This window comes from Lactuca serriola, chromosome 8 (assembly GCF_051521515.1).
Source record: "Lactuca serriola cultivar US96UC23 chromosome 8, Lser_US96UC23_V15, whole genome shotgun sequence".
NCBI classification, from domain to species: Eukaryota; Viridiplantae; Streptophyta; class Magnoliopsida; order Asterales; family Asteraceae; genus Lactuca; species Lactuca serriola.
Window position 1 is genome coordinate 272,525,981 of NC_136415.1, and position 7,838 is coordinate 272,533,818.

Genomic DNA, 7,838 nt, shown 5'->3' on the forward strand with positions numbered 1-7,838 from the left:
CACTCAAAAGGTGTAACCGAACTCAAGCAACCCTACCTCATGCAGGTATCTAGCTACTCTCACAGTAGGCTCCTCCAATGCTCATCTAGGTATCTCTCCTAGATTACTCCTCTACTCAAAACTCTATCTTTGCAATATTCCTGCTAGATACTCTTACACCACACATACTCAAAGCACATCACAGAGAGCAAAACCCCTAGGCTAAGGCATCAAAAACTAGGTAACTCTAGCCCTAAATATGAAATACCTAGCCTCAAGGTTGTAGAACTCGTTACCCGGTACCTGCTCGGCCGACTACCGAGTAGCGAGTACTCGGGAGTACTTGGATTTGGTAATTCATTTAGCTATAGTTTTAGGGAAATTATACATGTCGAAATCATATGTTAAAATCATATGTTGATTGAAATATATAACATAATTAGATACATGTGAATACACAAAAACTGAAAAACACATAATGGTCTCACTTTGTGAATAATTACTGAAAATTTAAGATATATATGTAGTAATAATCACATGTGTGTGTGTTAAATAATAACTCATTAAGTATATTATACATATTAATCACCAAGTTGATCGAGTTTTACAACAATGCTCAGGTCAGTAAGGGGCCGATCGGGGAGTACTCGGGAATTTGTAACTCGCCTCTGTAAGGGGCCGAGTAGCGAGTACTCGGAGGAGTAATCGGCCTACTCGGCGAGTTTTACAACACTGCCTAGCCTACTCTCTAGCATACATAATATATCTCATAAATATCTCATAGCACAAAAAGTAAGGGATTTGGCAAATCACCGTTCGGGCTCTGGCTGATTGTACGCACTGCTCTTTCTCGTTTTTCTCCTAGAAACTTTTTCTCAAATCCTCAGTTTGAGTCCAGACATACCCGAAGGTGCATCCGAATCCCTCAAACCAAGGCTCTGATACCAACTTGTAACACTGTAATTTTCAAACCATTTTTTTGTATTTAAAAATACATTTATCACAATTATAAAATTACCAAAATGTCACAATTTCAAATCATTAAATCTCATCTCCAAAAACTGTATATATATCAAAACTCTAGGATCCTCTCAAATTAACTTTGTCTACGATGTGTGTACAATCAAGCTGGTGCCTTCCCGCGATCCTGAAAAACCTGAAACACATAACACATCACATGGTAAGCACGAAGCTTAACGAGTTCCCCAAAAGACCACATATATCACATTAGCCACTTGAGGCTATAACACTGTAAGACCTTCCAGTTTGTGTGTCTCAGTGGGACCCTCGATTCCCATGGCTCGTTGGACCCTCTGGTCCGGTCTCAGCATCACATAATATAGAGAATATATATATATATATATATATATATATATATATATATATATATATATATATATCACATAAACAATGCTCAACTCAAGTAAGCACATAAGAACCTGTAGTCACACATAACTACCACTCCAGGAAAAGTAGAGTGAGAAGACTCACCTCGACAAGAAACACGTATCCCCGTACTCGAATCTCGAACTAGCCACCGCCTACACATAGGGTAGTTATCTCAATAAATACACAAATCTCGACTCTAAGCAACCAAAAGATATTCTTCTTTCTTTAACTCTTGAATTGGGTAAAAGACCATTTTATCCCTCCATGGTCTCCATTACTCATGTTGACCAAACCCTAAAGTCAACAGAAGTCAAACTCGAGTCAACAGTCCATGTTTGACCCGAATCGTCGAGTGCACTCTTGCGAATCATCGATTCCACTTGTTTCCTCAGTAGTCTCAAGAAGGTCCAGCTCAACTCGTCGAGTTGACCCCCCAACTCGCCGAGTTATCGCACAATCAAACCCATCGGGACAAACCCTCACCGAGTCGTCGAGTCAGGCCATGGACTTGCCGACTCCCTTCAATATGATTCCTCATTCTGACGATTTCAAACAAATCTATCACTCCAAACACTAGATCTGTCATCTCAAGGCTCAATAAGCTTGTAAAGCTTCGATCATTAGGTTCACGCATGATGTTATTTCTCCAAAATGCTAATACAAGCCCTTCATGAATGATTAAGCCCAAAAACGCTCATACGGATGAATAAAGTTGGGACACCTAGATTCTAAGGACCTTACAAGGTCCAGATCTGAGGTGTAGACTCTTTGATAGCTCATGCTACTCAAAAACCCAAACAAAAGATGGCAAAAATCCCTAAAACTCCACAAATATGAGATCTATCCATAATAAGAAGAAAGGTGAGGACTTCATACCTTCCTCAGGAGCTCTGGAGAGGAAATCACTGGATCCAACAGCCTCACCTCCAGCTCCTTGCTTGATAACCTCATCCTCTTCCTCAAATGATGCACAAGAACCACAATATGAGCTTCTCTCTCACTCTCTAGCTCAAATAGCAATTAGGGTTTGCTCTCAGGGGTGTAGGGTAACTGATGAGGTGGAAATGGGGGCATAAGTTCCCTTATATAGGCCCCAACCTTGAAAAATTAGGGTTTCTCTACCCAGCACCAAGTCGGCGAGTCTGCCTCCCGACTCATCGAGTCCATTCATTAAATCCTACACGGCAACTCGACCCTACTCGGCGAGTTGGACTCCTAACTCTTCCAGTCACTCCATAAAACTCAAGAGTTCAATCATAAAATAACATACCTGAAATTTCGGATGTTACAATTCTTTCCCACTTGAATTAGATTTTTCCCTCGAAATCAATCCTCAACCACGCATAGCTCGAAACCTATAACCCGAAAAGCACCACTGAAAGGATCTTGAAAAAAACCCAATATCCTTCTCCATGGACACCCGAATCCATACAGGAACTCCTAAATCCGGAACAAAACCGACCCCTCTGCCACTAAGATACCTCTTTCTGGCTTTCCAAAATCTAGAAACTCCAGTGGCCTGACCCACTGCCTGACCGCCCTCTCAAGATATTACCATGTTATTCGGTCCTTGAATAACAGACCCTGATAACTCACTGCCCCTCCGATTCTCACTAGACAAGGTCCAACAATCGGCAACCGATCACTCATACCAGACATACTAAACGATCCAAATCACACTCCAAGAAATGAAAAGGGTCACATTACACCAGAGACCCATCCACTGCTTTGCAATCGAAACCCACCAGATCAATGAGCTCTCAACGCCCTGTCCTCAGACACAATAAATAATCATGCTCACTCAGTGATATCTTCTGTCGTCTAAAATTATAAACTCCAGCTTCCTCCCCAATATTCCATTCAACACTTGAGCACCAGGTCAACTCTGAACCCATCAGTTGATCCTCCAAAGGTTACCCAAAACATGCCTCAGAACGTCTCGCCGACTACCTTCTCACAACAACTATCTCGGCCCGTTGTGACACACAAGTCACGAAGTTCTCTTCACCCCAAGCGAATACTACAATCCCAACCAAAGATTGACTCACCCCCGACCTCTATCATCTACTACTCATTAGTTCCATGCGTCTCACGGTACCTCCCGTACCAAAGCACTGACCTACCCAGGTCTAAGAAATGACAACCAATACCCCTCAACATGGAACCCATCTCTGAATCTGGAATCTCATCTCGCCTACCCAACGCACCACCAGAGCCAAACTCAAACCTGAGAGTCAGGTCCGCCCCAGAATTGGAACCACTCGTCCCAATGAACCACTCAACTCATGACCCATGACACACAACCCATGCCTACATCACTTATATTTTTTACCGCTATTTCAAAAACAACGGTTGATGATCGCTATTATATTTTTGACCGCGATAACTACATAGCTCTCAAAATATAAAACCAAAATCGATTCATCTTCAAAATCCAAAAAATGGAGAAATAATTATACCAGTATAAAACATGATATATCAATGGATCTTTCAATAAAAGTTCTATGCTGAAACACCTAAAATGTCCAACCATTACAACATATTGACAATCTGTATAAATATTATTATTAAGTGGAATAATAAGCAACTAGGGATGGTGACACAAGAATAATTTTGAGAATATTGTTTTGATAAGTCTGGACAAAGGGTATTTGTGATGACATATCATAAATTTTTTTTTAATCAATAAGAAATATCCTAATTCAAAAAACATACTAATAATTAAAAATTCAAAATTGTAGTCATTTTGTTAAACTGTTTTTTCTAATTATTGGCTTTAAGCCTATAACATTATTAGTTAGTTACCAAAATACCCCTTTCAATAACATATCACAAGCTCATAAAAACCCTTGAAATGATCTTAAAACACAAAAAGGATGTGAAAAGTACCAAACAACTCCTTTCAAAAAGAATAGTTAATACACATTATAACGTGAAGATTTATCATACTTGTTACAACACTTTAGCTAAAACTATAACTAGTAATTATTTTCCTACTTCATGATAAATCAACATACCTTCAATCATTAACATCTTAACACACATACTTGGGTAGACCTGAAATTATCGTTACTTTTTTACTAACTTAAATTATAAACTTCATGAAATATTGTAGAGATTATTCAGGTAATTTTACCTTACGAAAAGTTATCATGTGTGTTTACTGATCTAATAAACTAGAAATCAATACTAACAAATATTAGCCTAACTATACTGGTAAAAATCTGTTATGACAACGATCTAGGAAAAAAATGAAAAGAAAATAAATAAAGCTTAAATATTGGGTTTCTTCCGATGTATGATTAATGGAAAACATAAGTGTGGCATAGATCTTATATACCTTGTTTATAGTAGTGTGTATTTTACTTCCTATTACTACGAGTTTCGCTTTAGCAACTCAACATAATATCAATTTATATATTAAAACCGAAACCAAGATCCCAAATTGGATTTTCATGTGACATCATAAACCAAGTAGATTGGATTAAAGTAAAGTAAACATGTAAAAAATGATGCGTTTTCATTACAAAATCGGGAAAATAATAGTGAAATTTGAACAAATCTCAAACTATGCAGTCACTCGTGGCGCTATTGCGATGCTATAACAACGCTATAGCGGTTAGCAGATGTAAATAGACGTTATTTCAAAATAGCAGTTTGGAATAGCGGTGATGCTATTAGTGTCGTGATTTACCGCTATTTACCGCGATTTTGGTCACCGTTATAGCGGCACTTTAACCGCTATTTGAATAAATTCCATTTTTGGGCTATTGTACATAAGACAAACATTTTTTGAGCCATTTCACCAAATAAAATTTCTTTTCTTAACCCAAACCAAATTTTTTATGCTATTCCATTTAATAAAATTATGGTTTTGTGACTGTGATCACTTCCATTGAAACCATGTATGTGTTGTCTTGCTAATTGTGTTTAAGACTTGAAGTATTACATAATGATTAACTGTCAAATTGCTTAAACATTTTATGTGCTAACTGTGATTGTGTTGAAGTATGAAAAAATGCGAAGTATTGCTTATCTTTTCATGTTGATTGTTTTAAAGTATTATTAACCGTGACATTGGTAACAGGCTTGTGAAGTATGAATAACTAATTATGATATGTGAAATATGTTTTACCGATTAACTAATTAATTGGATTTGGTTGAACTTTGAATTATTATTAAAAGATTAATACTCTAATGTATATAAATGATACAACATGTAAATTCTACAGAATATTAAAAACGATATATCACCGCAAGAACCACGATTTCAAACAGCTATCGATGACCGCTATTATATTTTTGACCGTGATAACTGCATAGCTCTCAAAATATAAAACCACAATTGATTCATCTTCAAAATCCAAAAAAATAATTATACCAAATTAAAGTAATGATTAGAAGAATAACATAAAGAAAAAAAAAGATATTCATTAGAACTTACATCCTGATCCATTCCTATATTTCATAATCTTCAAAAGTCGGTTAACAAAGAGAGAATTGCACCAAATAAAGACAAAAACAATGTGAAATTGAGAAATAATATTCATTAGAGAACAGATGGAGAGAAAGATCTTTTAGCTAAATATGAACCCTAATTCCACTATGATTAATCTTCAAAATGAGAAGCCAAAATAGAATCGGGACAAACCGAAGAGAAAAACATAATAAACCTTCTTTAAAAACTGAAAACTAATCTTCAAACCTCACAACCCAATAGAGAAAGAAATATTGACTAGAATCTAAAACCCATTTCTTAAATCGACCGACCTTTAAACACCACAACCCAACAGAGAATCAACACATAGGCAAAATAGAAATGGAGGAGAGAAATTTACCTTACAACAAGAAGAGACGTAAAGATAGTGAAGGGCAGTGTAAGGTGCATGTGTGTGAGAGGAATAAGAAGAGTGTATCCGTATAAAATGGAAAGGGAAGAAATGAGATGCAACTTAGGTTGATTTGGGGTTGGGGTGGAGACTGGATCCGATGCTGTCCATTTTGGAAGGGGGTTTAGGTCCAAAAATTTGGAGATCAAGAGGGAAAATGAAAAGGAATTTGGGGTGGCAGAAACCTTTTAATTTTGAGGTATCAAAGCGGAAAAATTAAAAAAGCAATAAAGTGGCACATAAAAATATGTGCCACTAAAAACACGCTATAGTGGCACAAGAAAGAAATGACACTAAAAGATTGTGCCATTAAATGTACTATTATTTGTAGTTTTGGAATGATAAATGGTTAGGTGGTTCTTCTTTAAAAAGTCAGTTCTCTAAACTTATTAATTTGGAGACGAATAAAAATGTCACGGTGGGGCCGAGACTTCTAGTGTGATGGTTTTATGAATTTGCTTGGCTTGATTTCTTTGTCTTCTACTGCTCATAGGTGGTCTTAGTCATCAACAGGGTCTGGGACGTTTATGTGGCTTCTACACGTACATTTATACATGAGACGATGATGCTAGGGCCTTTTCCTCATACTAGGTGGATTAGGGTGTTTCGGTTGGATTAGTGTCTAAGCCCGTAACAATAATTGGTAAGTATTTGACCCGGTTGTGCATGGTCCTTTTGGGTTGCCTTCACCAAAGCAACTAGATAGGATCATTTATGGAGAGAGAGAGAGAGAAAGAGAGGTTATTATGGTTTATTAATATATTATATGAATAATATATTAAAGGAGAAATCATATTGTTTAATTAATATTAGACATGAATTAATTAAGAAATAATTATGTGGCTAAAAGACATCAATTAAATAAAGGGGAATAGAACTGTCAATTGTGTGATAGTTGAATATTAGGCTAATGGACTCCATAGAAGTTGGAGTGGATGAAATCTATGGGGAAACCATTAGAATTCGTCCAAGGCCTCTAAGGAGGGAGTCTGTGGGCTGCTTAGGGCCTAAGCAGTCAGATTAGGGTTTCCTAGTTCAAAACCCTAATAGCCTCACTATATAAGGAACCCATAAGGCCCCAAAAACGTGTGGAAGTAATCCCTAAGGGTTCTAAGTCGTTTTTTGTGCTCCTCCTCCCTCTCATAAGTCATTCTCTCATAAGTCTCTAATGAATTGCATGTACAATAGAGAAACCTAGATCCAAGCTTTAAGGTTTGCATGAGCACATAGGATGTTCTTTTATATAAAAACCATCAGCGGTATTAGAGTCTTGATTGGTTTCTATTGTATTGATGCCTTGTATGTTCATCTTGCTAAAAATCGTTTTTCTGCCCTCTGCCCGACCTGACTCGGCGAGTCAGTGGATGAACTCAGCGAGTCAGCCTAACTCGGCGAGTACAGTCCCTGACTCTGCGAGTCCAGGGGTCAGATAAAGGATATTTTAGAATTTTTTTTCGGATTTTGGCTAATTTTGATGATAGATAATTACCTAAAACGTTTTTCATTAATAAAATCTGAATTTTATCAATATTTGGTGATTATCCTTAACAAAATAGAAGATACTTGTCAAAATTAAGATAA